A 23616-nucleotide genomic window follows, 5' to 3' on the forward strand; every position below is an offset into this window, starting at 1 on the left:
ACCACCTTGGACTGTGCAATTAAAGTGAGGCTCTCTATCTCTTCTAATTTTTTTAAATGAATATAATCCATTAGGACCTAGATACATGACTGTGATGCACCAGAACCAGTGTTTTGATCTGTGTGTGCAATTTATCCACTACTATTTTAAATGAGTTTACCATATTACTTGCCTCATCCAATGTCATTGTTCTGTAGCTCTCTGATGAATACCAATTTAATATTTCTGTCATATCTCCATAATTGTATGTGATGAGGCACCATGGTAACATAGTGGTTAGCATGACACTTGCTGCTCGGAGTTTAGTTCCAGCATCCTCTGTACATCCCATGGAAGGTGTGGGTTTTCTCTGGGTCTGCCAATTTCCTCCCACAATCCAAAGACATATTGGGTCATTGTAAATTGTCTCGTAATTAAGTTGAGATTAAATCAGAGTTGCTGGGTTTGTGCAGCTCGAAGAGCCTTTTCCACACTGTATCTCTAAGTAAGTAAATATCCTGCGTCCTCTCTTGTTCTGTCTTCACAGCAATCAACTTATTTTTCCATTGATATGTCTGCAAAATATTTTCTGGTTTATGTTCTTTTATAATTTAATACAGAATTCTCCAACTGAACTCTTGACATGACTGAATGCCTACATATTCTTGCTTATTGCATATTCTTCTTCAGGTACGTAATATATGCCTCTTCTTAGCTTCAGTTTACATCTTTATTAATTTATGATTATTTAGTTTGTTAATTTCCTTTTGTGAAGTATACATTTCCTATACTTTGAGCTCAGTTTTACTTATTTCTCGTTATTATTCTACATTTTTTCCCAATATTGTTTATTTTATCTGCCTTTATGCCAACCTCAGACACTCAAAATCAGCTTTTTTTCCAATCTGTCAATGTGTTTTTGTCATTCTTAGACCAATTATTGAGTGTAGAATGCTCAGGATTGTTGAATTATTCCCTGACATATCTACTCATCATTAATAGTTTCAACAATGAATCGTCCCTTATTTGGATTTTATATATTGAGCTAAAAAGAAGTGTGCTATATGCATTATAGGATTACATTCCCTTCTCTGCTGACCTCTTCTGTCCAATAGGATAACTGAAGCCCCCCCCCCGATGACTATTGTTTATTTCTCTGCTCATTTCCCTAGCATATACTTTCCTCCACCTCTCTTCCACCATTAGTATGATCAATCCTTTTTATTATTTCTAAGTGGTTCTATTTTCGTCTTCATATTGCTCTATTTATCTTCTATTGCTATTATGTTATACATTCTGCAAACTCCTCTCTTTTATTCCTCTCCATCTGTTCTAAATATTTTATATTCTGCTCAATTCCATTCTTGGTTTAATATCTTCTGAGTAATTCCTACCATACCCAGTTATGTTCAGAGGCCACTTTATTAGATACACCTGCTTGTTAATGCAAATATCTAGTCAACAACTCATGTCACAGCAACTCAATGCATCGGAGCATGCAGACATGGTCAAGAGGTTCAGGTGTTGTTCAGACCAAATATCCGAATGGGGAAGAAATATGACCAAATTGACTTTGACTGTAGAATGATTGTTGGTGTCAGACAAAGTGGTTTACATATCTTAAGAGTTTTCATGTGAAAATTGGTGAAAATGCCTTGTTAATGAGAGAGGTCAGAGGAGAATAGCCAGATTGGTTCAAACTCAAATAACCAGGCGTTTCATCAGTGGTGTGTAGAAGAGCACCTCTGAATGCATACCATGTTGAAGCATGATGTGGATGGGCTACAGCAGCAGAAGACCACTTACACACACTAGGACGGTACCTTATTAGGTACAGAAGGTTCATAATAAAATGGCTACTGAATGTATTAACAAGGCTGAAAGCATGGTATCAGCTCCTGTTTTACTGTTCACCTCTCTACAAAGATCCACTCATATTTTTAAACAATTTCCTCTCACTTTTTAGTTACCCATCTCCCTTATAACAATTGTTGTCAATACCCCCACTTTACACTGATGCTCTCTATATTTTTGTTCCTATTTAATTAAGGTGCTTGCCTTTCTTGCTGATCTCTCCTTACAAATATAGTCTTTGCCATCTCCAATTTTTATAGATGGACCATAGAAATCACCCTTTCCAGATGCATTATGGCATGGTATGCAACTGCTCTACCTAAGACCTCAAGAAACTGCAGAGTTGTGGACACAATTCAGTCTGTCATGAAAATCAGTCCCCCTTCCATGGACTCTTCCTACACTTCTTGCTGGTCTCAGTAAAGCAGCTAACATAATCAAAGGCCCCTCCCACTACAGACATACTCTTTTCGGCCACAATCTATCGGTAGAACATTAGGACATTGGGAAGTCTTTGACAAGAACAGGCTATTCAGCTTGCCAAATTCTGCCTGGCCTGCTGAGTTCTTACAGCATTTTGTATGTGTTGCTTGGATTTCCAGCATCTGCAGATTTCCTCTTGTTTGTCAAATTCATATTCACATTGTTTGTTGAAATAACTATTGAGTTTAGATTTGAAAGCCTCTAAGGTACTGCTCTCAACTACACAACTAGGTAGTTTGTTCCATGTGTCCTCAACTCACTGTGTAAAGAAATGCTTCCAATGTTAGTCTGAAAACTCTCCTTAACCAATCTCCACCTACAGCCCCATGTCAATGATGACAGGTTAATTTTGAAGTAGCAACTGTCATCCACTTTACTTATACCCTTAATGATCCTGAACACTTCTATCATGTTTCCTCTCAATCTACATCTACTTGGGCTAAAAACATTTAATTCTTTCAATCTTTCTTCACAGCTCATACCCTGCAGACCCAAAATGAGTCTAGTGACCTTCTCCAGTCTGTCTCCAGTGCCTTCACATCCCTTACTCAATATGGAGACCAAAATTGTACACATTATTTAAGGTGTGGCCTCACATGCACATTATACACCTTAAAGAGAACCTCTCTTGATTTGAACTCCACTGAGCACATTATATACCCAACATTCTATTAGCCTTCCTAATTGCTTCTGTGCATTGTCTAGACATTGTTAGTGGTGAGTCTACCAGGGCAACCAAATCCTTGTCATACAGTGTACTTTTTAACTCAAGGCCCCCCATTGTATATCTATATCTAATATTTCTATTTCCTATATGTAATACTTTACATTTAGTTACAATAAATTTCATCTGCCATTTATCTGCCCACATCTGGATTTTACTTAGATCTAATTGTATTGATTCTGCGGCCTTAAAGTTATCAACCTGTCCCCCTAATTTGTGTCATCTGCAAGCATTACTAGTTTATTCATTATGTGCTTATCCAAATCATTAATGTAAATTAAAAACAGCAGCGGCCCCAAAACTGAAATCTACAGAACCCCACTTTTAACATCTAAGTGTGAAAATGATTTTCTCACCATAACTCGTTTATTGTTTTTGAGCTAATTCTGCACCTATTCACACACCTTACTCTGAATCCCTACCTCTTGTAATTTAATTATTAACCTCCCATACGGTCAAAACCCTTTTGAAAGTCAAGGTAAATGATATAAGTCATTTTATCGTTAAAAATTTTAGCTGCCTCTTTATAGAACTCCAGCATGTTAGTACACATGATTTCCCCTTTCTGAACTCATACTGGCCTTTCTGCTAACATGCCTGTTTTTATCAGCTGCTTTTCCATCCCATTCTTTATTATTACCATTATTTTGTCTATGATACACATTAAGCTTACTGGTCTATAGTTACCAGGGTCAGTGGAGTCACCCTTCTTACATACTGGGACAACGCTTGCCCTTTTGCAGAATTAGGGATTTCACCAGTCTTCACTGATTTTTGAAAAATACATGTTAGGGGTTTGTTTGTATAATCACAGAACTCTTTAAGTATCTTCAGATATATGTTGTCTGGTCCTGCAGATTTATTAACTTTCAGCCTTTTCAGTTGAAGCAGAACCTCACTTTCTAAGAACTGTAAGTCTCTTAAAATAAACTTACTTTTCCCTGCACATTCTGGCATACTGTTAACATTTTTGCGGGTAAATACTTCAGCCAAATATGAGTTAAGAATATCTGCTATATCTTTCTCTGCATAATTCATCGCCCTACTATTATTCCTAATACACTTAACTTCTTCCTTGACTTTTCTTTTACTACTAAAGGATTGAAAAAAATCTCTTGGGGTCAATCTTGCCATTATCAGCAATATCCTTCTCAACCTGCTTTTGGCATTCTAAATTTCCCTCTTGACTATAGCTCTCATATTTTCATATGCCCTACAGTTAATATCATTACTATTTTTTCTTCAATAATTCTTTATGTATATCTTCATTCATCCATGTAATTAATCAATTGTTTTTATTGCTTCTTCTGGCCTTGGGCATGAACATTTCCTGCACTGTGTGAATTACCTGTAAATCAACCCTATTGCTCCTCATCTGACTCAACGTCAAGCAATTCCTTTCAGTTTACCTTCTTAAGTCTTTGCTGCATCTGCACAAACTTTGCCTTTCTGAAATTCAACTTAATGGCTTTGGTCTTTGCTGATACACTCCCCCAAAAAACTTTGAGACTAACAATGTTATGATCACTTGTCAGTGGGTTAGTCAGTGGGTTCTCCCACTCAGTATTTGGGAAATTAAAGTCACCCATGACTATGACATCACCCTCAGAACTTGCTTTTTTGGTCGAAGACACAAAAGTTTGAAAATACAAGAACAATTTCCATCTTGATTGTCGGTTGAACAAACCTCTTGTAGGTTAAATATGAACTCTTGACCTCACAATCTACCTTGTCATGGCCATTGCATCTTATTGTTGTCCTGAACTGCACTTTCTCTGTAATTGTAACACTATACTCTGCATTCTGTTATTGCTATTCCCTTGCTCTATATCAATGTACTTATGTTTTGAAATAATCTGTAAGGTTGGCATGCAAAACAAAGTTTTTCACTGCATCTTAGTAAGCGACAATATTCCATTTACAACCTCCCAGTTTTGGTGAGGGCACAGCTCTGATTCCCAATTCTCAGTTACACCTGTAAATGCTGTGTTCCTTCAGGATTTTGGATCATGACTGCTTCCAATCATTGAGACTGAAAACATGTTCACGACCACAATCTGAGGGAGGAGAAGCTGTAAAGAAAATAAGTAGTGTTTACTATGGAGAACAAAGATTTTAACTGAGGCCGCATGTGAACAAGAGAGATGATGAATTTAGAAAAAGAAGAAAAAGGAAAAGTATGTAAAGCTTCAAAAATTAGGATCAAACAGAGCACAAGGAGTTTTATGAAGCCAGTAAAGAACTAAAGAAGGGTATTAGGGAAGTCAGGAGAGGCCATGAAAAGTCCTTAGCTAGTAGGATTAAGGTGAGTCCCAAGGCATTCTATACACACATCAAGAGCAAGAGGATAACTAGGGAGAGGGTGGGATCACTCACGGATAAAGGGGGAACATTTGCTTGGGTGCAGAGAATATAAGTGAGGTACATAATGAGCAAACACGAGGAAATCTGCAGATGCTGGAAATTCAAACAACACACACGAAGTGCTGGTGGAACACAGCAGACCAGGCAGCATCTATAGGGAGAAGCGTTGTCGCCGTTTCCGGCCAAGACCCTTGTTCCACCAGCACTTTGTTTGTGAGGTACTTAATGAGGTACTTCAGTATTTACCAAGGAAAAGGATATAGAGGACCAGAAGATCAGTGCTGAATGTATAAATATGTTAGGCCATTTAGAGGTTAAGGAGGAGGTATTGTTGGGCCTCCTAATGAGTATTAAGGTGGATAAGTCTCCAGAACCTGATGGGATTTACCCCAGGTTATTGAAGGAGGCAAGAGATGAGATTGCTGGGGCCTTGATCAGTATCTTCACGCCCTCTGGCACAGGCAAGATCCTGAAGGACTGGTGAGTGGCTAATGTTCTACTTCTATTTAAGAAGGGAGCAAGGGAAAGTCTTGGGAACTGTAGTCTGGTGAGTTTCACATCAGTTGTAGGGAAATTCTCAGGACAGGATGTATGAGCATTTGGAAACCCATGGCCTAATTAGGGAGAGCCAGCATGGCTTTGTGTATGGCAGATCGTGCCTTACCCATTAGATTTTTTTTTGACAAGGTGAAGAGAGAGATGAATAAAGGGCTGTGAGTGTTGGCTATGTGGATTTTGGTAAGGTGCCTGACAAAATCCCTCATGGGAGGCTAATCCAAATGATTAAGATGCATGGGGTCTGAATTGGCTGTTTGGACTCAGAACTGGCTTGTGCATAGAAAACAGAGGGTAATGGTTGAAGGGGGTTATTTGAGCTAGAGGTCTGTAATTGATGGTTTTCTGCGGGGGATTAGTGTTTTTGTTTTGCTTTTTGGCTGGTTCGGCACAACATTATGGGCTGAAGGGCCTATTCCTGGGCTGTACTGTTGTATGTTCCATGTTCTCGGTGAAAGTATCAGAGGAGTGGAGGTTCAAATCAAAGTCTGGTTCATTGGCAGATCACACCATCACAAGAACAATCTGGGCAGGGCAGTGTTCAAAGGTGCGTCTGATAACACTCCTTATGGGGTCCCTGTTTTTCTTCTGATTGAATTCTTTGAGGATGTAACAAAACACATTGATGAAGAAAAAGCAGTGGGTGTAATGTATATGGATTTCAGAAAGGCATTTGATAAGGTTCCCTACGTGAGGTTTATTCCGAAAGTAATGAGGCATGGGATCCAAGGAGATCTTGCTTTGTGGATCCAGAATGGCTTGCCCACAGCAGCAAAGGGGGGTTGTAGATGGTTTGTATTCTGCATGGAGGATAGTGATCAGTGGTGTTCCGCAAGGATCTGTTCTGGGACTCCTCCTCTGTGATTTTTATAAATGATCTGGATGAGGAAGTAGAAGAGTGGGTCAGTAAGTTTACTCATGACACAAAAGTTGGGGGTGATGTGGATAGTCTGGAGAGTTGTCAGAGGTTATAGTGCGACATCGTAAGATGCAGAACTAGGCTAAGAAGTGGCAAATGGATTTCAACCCTGGTAAGTGTGATGTGGTTCATTTCAGTAGGTCAAATTTGAAGACAGAGTATAATATTAACAGTAAGACTCTTGGCAGTGTGGAGGATCAGAGAGCTCTTGGGATCCATGTCCATAGGACACTCAAAACTGCTGTGCAGGTTGACAGTGTTGTTGAGAAGGCATATGATGTGTTGGCCTTCATCAGCCGTGGGACTGAGCCGTGAGGTAATGTTACAGCTATATAAGACCTTAGTTAGACCCCACTTAGAGTACTGTGTTCAGTTCTGGTCATCTCACTACAGGAAGAATGTGGATACTATAGAGAGAGAGAGTGCAGAGATTTACAAGGATGTTGCCTGAATTGGAGAGCGTGCCTGATGAGAATAGGTTGGTTGAGTGAACGTGGCTGTTTCTCTTTGGAGTGATGGAGGATGAGAGGTGACCTGATAGAGGTGTATAAGATGAAGAGAGGCATTGATTGTGTGGATAGCCAGAGGCTTTTTTCCACGGCTGAAATGGCTGACACAAGGGGGCATAGTTTTAAGGTGCTTGGAAGTAAATAAAAGGGAGATGTCAGAGGTAAGTTTTTCACACAGAGTGGTGGGTGCGTGGAATGCACTGCCAGTGATGGTGGTGTAAGCGGATATAATAGGGTCTTTTAAGAGGCTCTTAGATAGGTACCAGGAACTTAGTAAAATAGATGGCTAAGCAGTAGGGAAATCCTAGGCAGTTTCTGGAGTAGGTTACATGGTCGGCACAACATTGTGGGCTGAAGGGTCTGTAATGTACTGTAGAGTGAATTTAAAATTGACTGAAAACTCACTAGCTACTTCCTCTGATATTCTCCATAGCCCATCAGTGTTGTCTCACTGATTTCAGTGCTGTTTGTTTTTAGTGGAGTTTTCACTGTTTGGAATAAGATTCTTAGAAGGTCTTGAGAAATGTCAGGGCACCTTTGAGATTATCCTATTAGGATGGAATGTATTACTGTTGGTATAGCTCAGCCAAAGTAGAAATCCAATTTGAAGAGTTAGCTGGTAGAGGAACTCCCTCTCCCATAAACCACTTGCTTGCCTTGACTTGCTGTGAAAAGGTATTCCGGCTTCAGCAAAATATGAAGTTTGTTGGGAAATATGTCAGCAACTGTCAGATTCTGCAACCATCTCTAAAGTAGCTCAATCATTTAGATCTTTGGCACTCAGCGAAAGGTAATGGCCACATAATGAGAATGGGAATGGGACATGGAATTAAAATGTGTGGCCACTGGGAGATCCTGCTTTTTCTGGCAGACAGAGCATAGGGCCACACATCTTAATTCCACGTCTCATTCCCATTCTGATATGTCTATCCATGGCCTCCTCTACTGTCAAGATGAAGCCACACTCAGGTTGGAGGAATAACACCTTATATTCTGTCTGGGTAGACTCCAACCTGATGGCATGAACATTGATTTCTCTGATGCACCATCAATAACTCACTCTGAGACGTAAAGGCGAGATGTCGGCTTTCACTGACTGGAAGAAGGAATAAGCAGTGAGTGACCACCATACTACATCCTGGAGACTGAGAGGCCGGGCTCAGGCCTCGATTGCCGGGTCAGTGGGAGGAGCCACAGGAGCAGTCAGCAGGGGGTGTGTCCAGACAGGTATATGTAGTTCACCACATTCTCTAACTTCTGTTAATTCCCCCTCCCCTTCTTACCCCACCACTCATTTATTTATTTATTATTTCCTTCTCTCTCTGTCCCTCTCACAATCTCTCCTTGCCTGTTCTCCATCTCTCTCTGATGCTCCCCTCCCCCTTTCTTTCTCCCTCGGCCTCCCATCCCATGATCCTTTCCCGTCTCCAGCTGTGCATCCTTTTTGCCAATCACCTTTCTGGCTCTTAGCTTCACTCCTCCCCCTCCTGTCTTCTCCGATCATTTCAGCTCCCCTCCCCCTCTCATTTTTAAATCTCTTACTATCTCTTCTTTCAGTTAGTCCTGACGAAGGGTCTCAACCCAAAACGTCGACTTTACTTCTTCCTATAGATGCTGCCTGGCCTGCTGCGTTCCACCAGCATTTTGTGTGTGTTGCTTGAATTTCCAGCATCTGCAGATTTCCTTGTGTTTGCACTAGATGTTTGTTGATTTTTGCACCATTCTTTGTAAACTCTAGAGATGTGAAAAATCTCAGGAAATTAGCAGTTACTGTGATACTCAAACCTCCTTGTCTGGCACCAACAATCATGTCAGTCGAAGTCACTTAGATCACATTTCTTCCCCATTCTGATGTTTGGTCTGAACAACAGCCAAACCACTTGACCATGTCTGCAAGCTTTTATGCATTGAGTTGCTGCCACATGATTGGCTGATTATTTATTTGCATAATAACTAGGTGTACCTAATATAGTGGTCACTGAGAGTTCCTTATGGGCTTGTAACATAATCGTTGATCTCCATGAGTGATAGTGATGGTAATAGCTGTGTATATCATCTCAGAAATAGTGGGATTTAAAGAAGTCATTATAAGCCTCATTAAAGGCATGGTCAGAATCATACCAAGAATCTAAAAAAAAACGAGCAGTTAAAGAAATATTGTTTTGTTAAGGAGTTTGTGTACTGGGCAGTCACAGCTCTTGGCAAAGCCTCCCATTTGTGGGGAGAATGTGTAAAGTCAGAAATAAATGATTGCAAAGATGTTGGAGGGTTGCAAAATATTACAGTTAAAGAGATTCAAGAATTATAGCAAATTTACAGGAGGCGAGGACACTATTTGGGCCAGAGTCTGCACAGACACTTTGGAAATATAATTTAATCACTTCTGTTTCAGATTCAGATTCAGTTCCCAGGTCTTTTGTAAAATCCTGCAGAAGTAATTATTGAACCTGTTTTCATTACACTTTCAGGCAGTGATTTCTGGATGACGATAGTTCACAGGGTGATAAAGTTTCTGCTCATATCAACATCAACTTTTATCATCCAGTTTAAATGTGCTGGTCTATGCAGATTCTCTTCTTTCACTTTCCCAAGGCCCTTCACAATTAAGAATATATCTTTCAAATCACCTGTCAACCTCCTTTTTTGAATAGCAGTATTTTATGTTGTTTTTCAATCTTTCTTAAGTATTAGTCTTGTATTTCTTTCTAATCAATATTTTAGTCTTGCTTTGTGGGTTTCTAAATGCTCCCCAATCCTTCACCTACTATTTATTACAATTTTACAAGTATTTTCTTCCAGTCCAATACCACTGATAATGTATTTCATTGCAACATGATGGCGCCAGTGACCAACCAACAGTGATGTTCCACAAACCGTTCATGAAACTTCTTTTAAATACGCTTCTATAACTAAATTGCATGTAACTGGTGCCTGAAATTTACATTTTGATGATGTGGTTTTGTGCCGACTGAGCGTTCTGGATCTTTTGCTGTCTCCGGAGGAATTTAGCGAGGATGAGAGCAGAGTGTGCAGCCTAAAGGTGGAGCACAAACTCCTGGTCAGCTCTATTATTTCTCGCTGATTAAAGCATCAAGCAAGATTGAAACTGACGAGGACGAGAGTGGAAGGCAAGTGGGTATTCAATGCCATATGTCTGTGCTTGACTGATCTCCCTCCCCCCTCACTTACTGCTGCAGGAGCCATGGGTCTCACACTGCAAGGTGTGGTTGGCATGGTTCATGGCTATGGACTTGTTTTTGGAGGACTGTGGTTCACATTACATGTGTCTCTGGATTCTGGTTACTTTTTTTGCCATTTTGCACAGTTTGATTAGGGCACTTTGGTGCATACTGTCACTGTGGCCTGCTATCACCAAACAATACAGTGCCAGACTGAATTAAACCGAACATTCCTAGACCATTTCGAGAACTCTCGTTTGGTATTTAACATTCTGTGTGTTGTTCTTACTTTTTGCTGTTTGAGTGATTTGTTCTTTCTTTTGCACAGTGAGTGATGTTTTCTTTGGATGAGTTCCATGGTGTTTCTTTGTTTCGTGGCCTGTGGGAGCACGAAGCTCAGGTTGTATACTGTATATATATTTTAATAAGACATATACCTTGACCCATTGGCTATAAAACGTTCATTTTGCCCATGGTGTCTTGATTTACAGTGGGTGATATTTTGAAAATTATGAAGTATTTCTAAATTCCTACCATTGCTCAGATACTGTATTATCTTTTCATCTTTCCTTGTATAATCGTTCTCTGTCATTTCTGCTATAATGCTGAGGAGCCATTGAGTTGTAGGGGATATAGTGAACAGAATTGACTCGCTGATAGGATGCAGAGGGTTATTTGAAGGTTGACTCTGACTGAAGACCTGTGACTAGCAGGTGTGGCCCAGAGGTCAGCATCAGGACCTGTTATTCATTATATATGTGAATGATTTGGGTATGAATATAAGTGGCACAATTAGCAAGTTTGATGATGATACAAAATTAGGAGGTATTGTCAAGGACAGTAATTGAAAATCTGAAATTCAAAAACAACTGAAATTCCTGGAAATACTCATCAGGTCAGGCAGTTTTGTGCTTAAAAAAAGAGGTAATGGTTGATTACTTCTCATCAGCTGATTTAATCCTTGGATACTTCAGCCTCTCCAAAGCCACTAAGGCACGATGTCCAGAACTAATCTCCAGGTGGGCAACACCTCACTGTAAAGTAAGAATAACTTATCTAACAACTTTTGAAACAAGTGATTGCAGAGAATTAATTCTTATAAGTTAAAGAATCAGAACAGGAATCTGGTAGGAACCTCAGCAAAATTCATCAGCATTAATGTCAAGTTAGAATGGAGAGTGCTTGCTCTCCTTGGAATAAGGAAAGCCAAGAGGGAATCATAAACATAAGAGACTCTGCAAATGCTGGAGATCTTGAGCAACACACAAAAAGTACAGAAAGAAGTCAGATCCTGATCATCAGGTTTCATCAATCCTGAAGAAGGATCTTGGACTGAAACATCAATGTTTATTCTCCTCCATAACTACATTCTGAGTTCCTCCAGTGTTTTGTTTGTGTTGTTCAAGTTGAGAGATTTGGTTGAATTGCATGCGAATGTGATTGGTTTTGATTGGGTAAATAAAGGAAAGCAGGTCCCATTACTTCAATAGCTAGCAACAGAAATTTTTAGATAAAAGATGTAAAGGAGATGTGAGAAACAAATTATCAGGAGTAGTTATGGTCTGAAATTCACTGTCCATAAAGGCAATGGAAATAAATCAGTGTCTTCAAAGCTAGACTCAGTAGGACTTGAAAGTAAATTATTTGCAGTGGAAAGAGGATGATAGGATTAGGCCTCGAGGAGCTGGTAGAGATTCAAGTGATGTGGCATTTCTGGAATTCAGCACTGGACAAAATTTCAGCCTATCATGGGGTACAAAACACTTTCAGAAGTTTAAACAGCAAAAGCATTTCTTCATCTTGGATCCTGTAGACAAGAGCCATTCCATTTGGCAGATTATTTAATAACCATCACTTTCATCTTACACAAATGTGGGTAAGTTCTTAGTTCGTGCTTCGTATGGTGCTACCAGCACCCAAGCTTTTTTTCCTCTATGTTGTACATAGAGCTTCAGGTTTAAATAGTCTCTTCAGGATGCCTGGCAATTAAAACACCAGTTCCCCTCAGGGAGCACTTTCTTTCTCTTTGCCAGTGCTTAAGCTACAAGCAAGATTCTCAGAAACTGCAATAGGTAAAAATAAAAGCTGTCGGCGAAGTCAAAGGTTTGGAGCAGCCACTAGTTTTGAGGGAGAACTGTTTCTTGTCGGCTTCACTTCCATTCTAACAAAAATACTTTAAGCAACATAGCAGGAGAATCTCTGTAATGTGAAAGGCTTGTTTACTTGTTGATCAAAAGCAGCTACCGTGCTGGTTGTTGATGAACCCTTTCAAGGGATGCATCAGCTCCTTCCCATTGGTTGCCTTGCTCCACAAGTCCAGTTCCAGGTGCTGAATAGTACGTGCAAGAGACTTGCAGGCTTTCCTTTGTCTCCAGGTGCTCACCTTCACACTGAGGTCGCAACCAGTGCTGAAGAACCATTGGGAAAATGTGCTGCATATATAGGAAGGCCCATGCACACTCTTAGCTAAGTACCTGTTGAGTTTGAATGTTTGGTGTTGTAGTTTCTGTGACAGATGTTTGGTTGATTGTTTTACCACTTGTCTGTAAATAAATGGTGAATGTGCTTATTTGTAATCTGCATCTTCTATCTCACTTACCAAACCCTGCTTCCTCGTGACAATCTCCCAAGTAATTCAAGACCTTTCTCTTTAGTAAGCAACACAAGATCTGCTATTATTATGGCATAATGTGTTCCTGGGACTGATTCCAATGCAGTAATCTAGACATTTAAGTGACATCATCAATCATATCTATGAAGAACCAGGTTAACTTGTTCTTAGCTGAATCATCAGGTCATAGCTTTAAACACTTAGTTGTAAGGCTCTCTCTCTCAGTTGCTATTCCATAGTCTTATTGCAAAACATTTTCAAACTGGTAGTGTGGTCTCAAAGAAATGGCCAAGAAATTGTATTAATAGTATAATAAATTGAATTGACTGTATTTCTTAAATCTTTCACATACATGAGGAGAAAAAATCTTTACATCTTTGTCTGAATGTGCAATGTACAATTTACAGTAATTTGTAATAAATAGTATGTACAACAGAACAGTCATAGAAACACAATTGTGTCAGTGTGAATTAATCAGTCTGATGGTCTGGTGGAAGAAGCTATCCTGGAGCCTGGTGGTCCTGGCTTTAACACTGTGGTATCATTTCCCGGATGGTAGCAGCTGGAACAGTTTGTGGTTGGGGTGACAGGAGTCCCCAATGATCCTTTGGGCCCTTTTTATGCACCTGTCTTTGTAAATGTCCTGAATAATGGGAAGTTCACATCTACAGATGCACTGGGTTATCCACACCACTCTGCAGAGTCCTGTGATTGAGGGAAGTACAGTTCCCATACTGGGCAGAGATGCAGCCAGTCAGGATGCTCTCAATTGTGCCCCTGTAGAATGTCTTTAGGATTTGGGGACTCATATCAAACTTCTTCAACTGTCTGAGATGAAAGAGGCACTGTCATAGTTTTTTAAACACACAGCCAGTATGTACAGACCACACACACAAAATGCTGGTGGAATACAGCATTTTGTGTGTGTGTTGCTTCAATTTCTAGCATCTGCAGATTTCCTCATGTACAGACCACGTAAGGTACTCAGTGATGTGTATGCTGAGGAACTTAAAGCTGTTCACCCTCTCAACCCCAGATGTATTGATGTCAATAGGAGCTAGCATGTCTCCTTTCCTCCTGCAGTCTACAACCAACTCCTTTGTTTTTGCGATATTGAGGGAGAGGATTTTTTCTGTGTCAGGGTAATTACTTCTTCTCTTTAGGCTGCCTTGTATTATTTGAGATAAGGCCAGTCAATGTAGTATTGTCAGTAAATTTAATTAGCAGATTGGAGCTGTGGGTGGCAACACAGTCATGGGTATACAGAGAGCAAAGGAGGCGACTTGGGATACAGCTCTGAGGAGCTCCTGTGTTGAGGGTCGAAGGGGCTGAGGTGAGGGAGCCCACTCTTTCCACCTGCTGGTGATCTGACAGGAAGTCCAGGACCCAGCTACACAAGGCAGGGTGAAGGCCGAGGTCTCTGAGCTTCTTGTCAAGCCTGGAAAGAATTGTATTGTTGAATGCTGAACTTTAGTCCAAGAACAGCATTCTCACATAAACAATCCTCTTCTCCTGGTGTGTAAGGACAGCGTGTAGAGCTGTGGCTATTGCATCATCTGTCAAACGGTTGTGTTGGTAGGCGAATTGTCGGGGGTCCAGTGTGGGTGGTAGCTGCTGCAGATGTAATCTTTCACCAGCCTCTCAAAGCATTTGCTTATTATTGAGGTAAGTGCAACAGGACACCAGTTGTTCAGACATGTTACCTTGGTCTTTTTAGGTACAGGGACAATGGTGGATGCTTTGAAGCAGACAGGCACTCTACACTGGGAGAGAGAGATTAAAAATGTCTGTAAACACACCTGCCAGGTGAGCCGTGCACATCCTGAGTACTCGTCCTGGGATGCCATCCAGTCATGCAGCCTTGCGACTGTCCACACATTGGAAACACCCCCCTACTTCCGCCTCAGAGATGACCAAAGTGCAGGTCGCATCGGTGGCTCTCCTCAGGGGCTCAGTGTTGGCGATATCGAACCGAGAGTAACAAAGATTTAGCTCACCTGGGAGAGGGGCAGAGATGTTGGGAGCAGCAACTGCATTTAGCTTTCAGTCTGCATTGGTGTGCAGACCGTGCCATATGCTGCGTATGTTGTTGGTAGACAGTTGTGTCTGGATCTTGTCCCTGTATTGTTCTGTTGCCTTGATGATTTTGCGTAGATCATTGCTGCATTTCTTGAGTTCCTGCCTCTGTCTCACATGGTAAGTGCAGCACGCATGGAACTGTTGATCCAGGTATCTGGTTTGGATAGACCCTGACTGATTTTTGGGGGATAATGTCCAAGAAGCACTTCTGGATGAAGCTCATGACCCCTTCTGTGAACTCAGAGACATTCTCAACACAAAAGACATTCCAGCTGATGTCATCAAAGCAGTCCTGTAGTACGGAGACCAATTGGTCAGACCAACAGTGGATGGTCTTAACTATGCCATCTCTTGTTTCAGCTTCTGCCTGTACATGGGCAGAAGATGGAGGAGTGATTTGACTTCTCAAACGCCGGACTGACAGAGGATTCTTTAATGAATTAAAGAATCCCCTCCTCTTAGATATCTTAAAAATAATTGAGCCTCCAACTCTTGGGATATGGTTAGTTCACAAAAACATCTTAAAAAGGTAACTAACTTTTTTGGTGAAACTCCTGAACAGGGCAACTCAGACAATGGCAGCCTCTGTTGACAATAGTGAATAACTTTATTCGCACTGCCTCACTAATGTACTTTTTATATCATTAAAATTTCAATTACGGTCACAAATTTTAATCAGCCAATAAATTACCAGTATATTTTGTGTGGCAGAGTCAGAAAAGCTGTTAACTCGTAACTCTGACCCAGGTACAGCCTTGATCTCAGTTTCTGTTTCTGTGGAGTTTGCACATACTCCTTGTGACCTAATGGTTTTGGCTGGATGCTGTAATTTCCTCATTCCAAGATTTATGTGGATTGGTAGGTTAACTGGCCACTGTAAATTACTCCCAGTGTGCAGGTGAGTGGGAGAATTTGTTGGGAGTTGATGGGAATGTGGAGAGAATAAAAAAAGTGATTAATATAGAATTAGCGTAAATGGGCATTTGATGGTTGGCATGAACAAAGGGCTCATGGTGTGCTCTCTCTTTAGGACAATGACTACTCTCGTAAGTGTGGTGGAGCAATACAGTGCAGATACAGGCCCTTCAATCCAAGAAGTCCATGCCATCCATGGTGTTCACCCAGCTAGTCCCAATTTACTGCATTTGTCTTATATCCCATGGAGCCCCACCTTCAATGTACCCATGATACTACTGTACCTGCCTCAACCACTTCCTCCGGCAGCTCATTCCATATACTCACCACTTAGGGTGAAAATGTTGCCCCTCTGATCTGTTTTAAATATTGCCCCTCTCTCCCTAGCTTTAGTCTCCCTGACCCACTGAGCTTTTCCAGCAGATTGAACACTGCTTCAGATTCCACTGCTTCTGTCTTTGTCTTTACAGATCAATACTTTGCTTAGAATAGAGAGATTGGATGGTGGTGGTGAGGGGGGGGGGGGGGGAATCAAATCGTTTGGACATAGATGCAGAGAGTCCACTCACAGCACAGTGCATCACAGGCTCACCACTTCCAGCCATCTTCATGATGTTTTTCTTCAGGAAGGCTAGTATCATCAAGGATGCTTGTCACCTGCCTTTCTCTTTACTCTTTTCTACCTTCTGCTAGAAGACATAAGAGCTTGAAATCTTGGATGGCCGGCTTAAGAATAATTTCTTCCCCACTGCCAGCAGACTGCCGAACCAATCATTTCTTTTAAATTTCCTTCCAAAAGGTGCTGCTACATCCGTTATTGTCACTTCAGCATTTCTTTTTCTACTACTTCGAATTGCACGGCAATCTTTTCACCATTCTGCTGCTTCACACTTGTCATTGTGCTCGTTGTAATTGTTATCACCACGTGTACCACTGATGCACCATCAATAACTCTTGGAGACGGGAGGCAAACAATAGACTTTTATTAGCAGCAGAAGTGACCACAACATCTTGGGAGATTGAGGGAGGAGCAGTGCCTCCAATCACCTTTATACAGGGGTCTGTGGGAGGAGCCAATAGACAATAGACAATAGGTGCAGAAGTAGACCATTTGGCCCCTCGAGTCTGCACCGCCATTCTCAGATCATGGCTGATCATTCACTATCAATACCCAGTCCCTACCTTGTCCCCATATCCCTTGATTCCCCTATCCATCAGATATCTATCTAGCTCCTTCTTGAAAGCATCCAGAGAATTGGCCTCCACCGTCTTCCGAGGCAGTGCATTCCACACCTCCACAACTCTCTGGGAGAAGAAGCTCTTCCTCAACTCTGTTTTAAATAACTGACCTCTTATTCTCAATCCATGCCCTCTGGTACTGGACTCTCCCAACAACTGGAACATATTTCCCGCCTCAATCCTATCAAATCCTTTAATTATCTTAAACGTTTCAATCAGATCCCCTCTCAATCTCCTCAATTCCAGCGTGTACAAGCCCAATCTCTCCAATCTCTCTGCATAAGACAGCCCTGCCATCCCAGGAATCAACCTAGTGAATCTACGCTGCACTTCCTCAATTGCCAGAATGTCCTTCCTTAAACCTGGAGACCAAAACTGTACACAATATTCCAGGTGTGGTCTCACCAGGGCCCTGTACAAATGCAAAAGGACATCCTTGCTCTTGTACTCCATTCCCCTTGTAATAAAGGCCAACATTCCATTTGCCCTCTTCACTGCCTGTTGCACTTGCTCATTCACCTTCATTGACTGATGAACTAGGACTCCTAGGTCTCTTTGCATTTCTCCCTTACCTAACTCTACACCGTTCAGACAATACTCTGCCCTCTTGTTCCTGCTTCCAAAGTGGATAACTTCACATTTATTCACATTGAATGACATCTGCCAAGTATCTGCCCACTCACCCAGCCTATCCAAGTCTCCCTGTATTCTCCTAACGTCCTCTTCGCATGTCACACTGCCACCCAGTTTAGTATCGTCAGCAAACTTGCTGATATAGTTTTCAATGCCCTCATCTAAATCGTTGACATAAATCGTAAAGAGCTGTGGTCCCAATACAGAGCCCTGTGGTACCCCACTAGTCACCTCCAGCCAGTCCGAGAAACACCCATTCACTGCTACCCTTTGCTTTCTATCTGCCAACCAGTTTTCTATCCATGTTGAAACCCTGCCCCCAATGCCATGAGCTCTGATTTTACTCACCAATCTCCTATGTGGCACCTTATCGAATGCCTTCTGAAAATCTAGGTACACAACATCCACTGGCTTACCCTCGTCTAACATCCTTGTTACACCCTCAAAAAACTCCAACAGATTAGTCAAGCATGATTTGCCCTTGGTAAATCCATGCTGGCTTGGCCTAATCCTATTTCTGCCATCAAGATGTGCCACTATTTCGTCCTTAATAATGGACTCAAGCGTCTTCCCCACGACTGACGTTTTCTCCTTCCCTCCCTTCTTGAAAAGTGGGATAACATTAGCCACTCTCCAATCTTCAGGAACTGATCCTGAATCTAAGGAACATTGGAAAATGATTACCAATGCATCCACAATTTCCTGAGCCACCTCTTTTAGAACCCTCGGATGCAGACCATCTGGACCCGGGGATTTATTAGCCTTCAGTCCTACCAGTCTACTCATCACAGTTTCTTTCCTAATGTCAATCTGTCTCAATTCCTCTGATATCTTATGATCCTGGCCCATCCATACATCTGGGAGATTGCTTGTGTCCTCCCTGGTGAAGACAGATCTAAAGTACGCATTAAATTCTGTTGCCATTTCCCTGTTTCCCATAACAATTTCTCCCAATTCATTCTTCAAGGGGCCAACATTGTTCTTAACTATCTTCTTTCTCTTCACATAGCTAAAAAAGCTTTTGCTATCCCCTTTTATATTCCTGGCTAGACTGAGCTCATACCTGATTTTTTCTCTCTGTATTGCTTTTTTAGTTAAGATCTGCTGTTCCTTAAAACTTTCCCAATCATCTGTATTCCCACTCATCTTAGCCCTGTCATACTTCTTTTTCTTTAATGCTATACAATCTCTGACTTCCTTTGTCAACCACTGTGGCCCCTTCCCCCTCTTTGAATCCTTCCTTCTCATTGGAATGAACTGCTTTTGCATCTTTTGTATTATCCCCAAGAATATCTGCCACTGCTGATCCACTGTCTTTCCTGCCAGGGCATCCGCCCATTTAACTTTGGCCAGCTCTTCCCTCATGGCTCCGTAGTCTCCTTTATTTAATTGCAACACTGACACCTCTGATCTGCCCTCATCCCTCTCAAATTGTAGATAAAAACTTATCATGTTATGATCACTACTTCCTAATGGCTCCTTTACTTCAAGATCACTTATCAATTCCTGTTCATTACACATCACCAAGTCCAAAATAGCCTCATTCCTGGTTGGCTCAAGCACAAGCTGTTCCAAAAATACATCCCTTAGACACTCCACAAACTCCCTATCCTGGGGTCCAGCACCTACCTGATTCTCCCAGTTCACCTGCATGTTGAAATCTCCCATAACAACTGCATTACCTTTAGCACATGCCAATGTTAACTCCCTAATTAACTTGTACCCAATATCCACGCTACTGTTTGGGGGCCACAGGAGCAGTCAGCAGAGGGGTGTGTCAGACAGGTATACACATAGTTTACCACAACCATTTACCCTGCAAGTTTCATGCAAGCAAGGAATTTAATTGCATTCTGGTGTACATGACAACTGATAGCCAAGTCTGAATCTGAACAAATTTATTAAGGGTGTTGCAAATCTTTGGACTTCATCACCCTAAAGTGCTGCAGATGTGTTCAGCCAGTGAGTATATTCAAAAACTGAACTTTCTAAACACTTGAGAAATCAAGGATGTGGGGAAGTGGGCAATGCAGGTCAACTATGATCTTATTAAATGGCAGAGGAAAAATGCAAACAGCCTCCTTTAATGTTTAAATGCACATGAAGTGCCACAAGGAAAGCTTTTAAAAGTCAATAGAGATTCGGCTGCCCCTCAAAAGCTGCATTCACATGCCTCCAAGTCAGAGGCTGTTCCAGAATGACCATCCAGGGCATGCAGCTCAGAGAAGCTATCTTTCCAAGTAGCCAATGAATCTCAGTCTCTCGGGTAAAGGAACCAAGTGAACGATTCAAAGGCACATATAATGTCAGAGAAATGTATACAATGAACATCCTGATTGCCAAAGCTTATACTCCAAAACAAACCAACAACAGACAGAAGTATCATTGTACAGGAGGACAGTATACTTGATCAGATCCAGGCTCTCCTCCAACCTGTTGACAAACAACTGTATTTCTAGGTAGGTCATCTGATCCAAGGGGAAGGCAGAAATGAAAAAGATCTGCATTTTAAGGGTGGTGAATCTCTACCCAAGGGGGCTGTGGGGGCTCAAGATAGAGACTGATAGATTCTTAGATAAAGAAAATCAAAGTCTATGGCATAAATGCAAGAAAATCATGTTGAAGTACACATTAAGCTGCAATAATACAGAAAGAAAAAGCAGTTGCAAAGTACCTAGTTAGCTACCCCTGCTTATACTTCTAAATAAAATCAAATTGTAAACCATTCCACTACTAGATCATTAAGAATCTACCTCTGAACTCCAGTTCCTTAAGTTTGATAACTTTCTCCCTTTACCTGTCAAGACTTTTCTATTTTATTCTTGATATTTTCAACTACCCCACCCACTACAGTTTTAAAGATTGTTCCCACCTTGGGTGAGGCAAGGTGCTTCCTGATTTCATCCTTGAACATAAAGCTTTAATCTCATAACTCTTTCTGTCCAAGACTTACAATGGGGAGGTAATTTCTTTCCATCTTCCTTTGAAAGTCCTTAGGACCTGGACTCTCCACTCATATTCAGCATTATTCTCGTGAATCTGCTCTACATCCCTTTCTAATGTCCTTTGGAGGTTTGGGTCACAGAATGGAAAGACTTACATTTGCAATAAAGAGTTGGAATAAAAAGGGTAAAACAGAACATAACAGAGGAAGAATGAAGACAACATAAAAAGCACTAGATATTTTCAGAGACAGTGACAACAGAGATATCACTTTACCTGGAGGAATACTTATCTTGATGGAAAACTATGAGCAGAGTAGCCATGATAGGGCAGACTTGAGAGGCTGAGTGGCCTACTCTTACTTTCTTCTGTTAAAAGCATCAGCCTCTTCACTGTTCAAGCTATAGTTTTTACATTCAGCTTTAAAAAAAACATTTAAAATCTATCTATTCCAGCCACACAAACAGTCAGAAATTTTGCAGTGGTTGATTAAAGATTGAGAACAGTTAGTCTTTTGAAAGAAAAAAAAAGTTACATTCTAAAAAGAAGCCAGTCCACTGAAAGAGTAATCTGTTGTTGGGACTGCAGGTCAAGAAGGACTTATTCGTTGAAATAAGGAATTCTTTGATACGCAAAAGATTCATATTTCTCCACAAAATTAATCTGGGCTCCAGTTGATGTGGTTAACCCAGCATCTTAAAAAGATTTAGAGTATGTGACCCTCTCAGAGAGGTCTTGCTGGCACAGTAGCTGTGAACGAGCAATAGCTCTTGGAAAATACTTCTTCAGATATACGCAGGGATGCTGAGGTCAAGACCAGGCTCTACCTCCAAATACCATGAATTCATGATTGATCAACATTTACTGATCAGTTGAGAATAAAAACACAAGAGAACAGGAGCTGTAGGCCATTCCGTCCCTCAAACCTACTCCACATCCAATATGATCACGGCTGATCTGCCCCAAGCTTCATTTCTTCTATGTCAGTCATTCAGAGCCCTCAACACCCTTAACTTTCCATAATTTATCTATCCTCCAAATGCTCTAGCCTCCAGAACCCTCTAGGGTAGAGAAATCTAGATACTTACCATCCTCTGAGTTCAATACATATTTCAGTTTTAAACAATCACCCTTAATCTTGTTATTATATCTCTGTTTGAGACCTCTCACTGGTGTAAACATCTACCCTATGGTGCCTCCAAGGATGCTGTGTATTTCAATAAGATCACCCCTCATTCCTCTCCACCCTAAAGAACATAGATCTGATTTTTTTTAGCTACATATGCCAGGGCAAATTTCTCATCCAAGAAAATAGCCTCATGAATCTCTTCTGCATTGTTTAAACCCCAGGAAGAATTAAAACTTCATTGAGGTCAGTGGCTGCAACATCCAAGACATCTGGGTTACAGCATTCTCCCTCAACAACTTAATAAAACAGTGCATAAAGCTGGGAACCTCTCCTGAGCTGAACTTTCAGTCTAGTATGATAGGAAGATCATTTTTTTCTTCCCTCCAGAAACATTCTCTCTCCTAAATTTGTGATGCTGCATTACTTTTCTCACAGACCTCTTTCTTCCTCCTTCACAAAATCCATAGCTTGTCTTATTAGCCACATCATCTGCCTTTTTTAAGCCCCTCCCCCCAGGCTCCTCACTGACATTAACACTGTTACACCCAGTCCGGAATAGTGCAAGTCACCATGGACAAAGGCTAACAGTCAACCTGCTCTTTGACATTTAAAAACTGAACAGTTATGATCCTATTGACAATTAGAATTGCCCATTCTCCATGAATTAACAATTAATTATCTAGAACCTCTGAGGAACCCAGGTCCAACTTGTGCAGATAGTTCTTTGCTCATTTTGTAATTAACCTAGCTACACATTTATAAATTCTTGGACTTCTAAAGCAATAAGATTTTAATTTTCTTATCATCTTTAATCATATATGTTTCCATTTATGCATTCTATAAAAATGTTTAGTCTATTGGTTAAAATCTGGACATTTTTTCTCTAAGTTTGCTTTTGTGAAAGTGATTGCCTCCCTGGTCCATTAACATCATTTGCTGAATGCTACAGATCCCTTTGAATTGATAGCTGACAGCAAAAGAGTTGAGAAACTGATCTCCCTTAACAATTCAGTATAAGAGAAATGAATTGGAAGTGAAGCAGGGCAAATATTCAAAGTCAGAGCAATACGTCAATTGGGCACAAAGTCAGTTTATTCTAAAAAAGTGTTGATTTAAGGAATGGAGAAAACCAAATTAACCAGCCATACGAATTTCTCCCAATAAAGGCAAAATAAGGTCGCTACATACAACTGGAGAGGTTGCATAATTTATAATTACGTATAAATTAATTGCCTCATATCTGTTGGTTATAAAGTTTCCAGGTTTGATTGGCAGTCATCTCCATACAGTCTTGGAATAACCAGGGCACAGATATCCGGTAAAGAGGAAGTCTACCCTCCAGGATCCAGCAGACTTTTGCAGGCAGCTTTCTTCAAAGCAAGAAGCAAGTGTTGTCATTTAGCAGCTTATTGTTGTGTGATCAATGGAACCTAGCAGAAACATCTTCCTGAAACAAGAAAAAACCTTGGACTCCTGAAATCATCCCGAGTAAATTCAAGCC

This window comes from Hypanus sabinus, chromosome 2, assembly GCF_030144855.1.
Source record: "Hypanus sabinus isolate sHypSab1 chromosome 2, sHypSab1.hap1, whole genome shotgun sequence".
In the NCBI taxonomy this organism is placed as follows: Eukaryota; Metazoa; Chordata; class Chondrichthyes; order Myliobatiformes; family Dasyatidae; genus Hypanus; species Hypanus sabinus.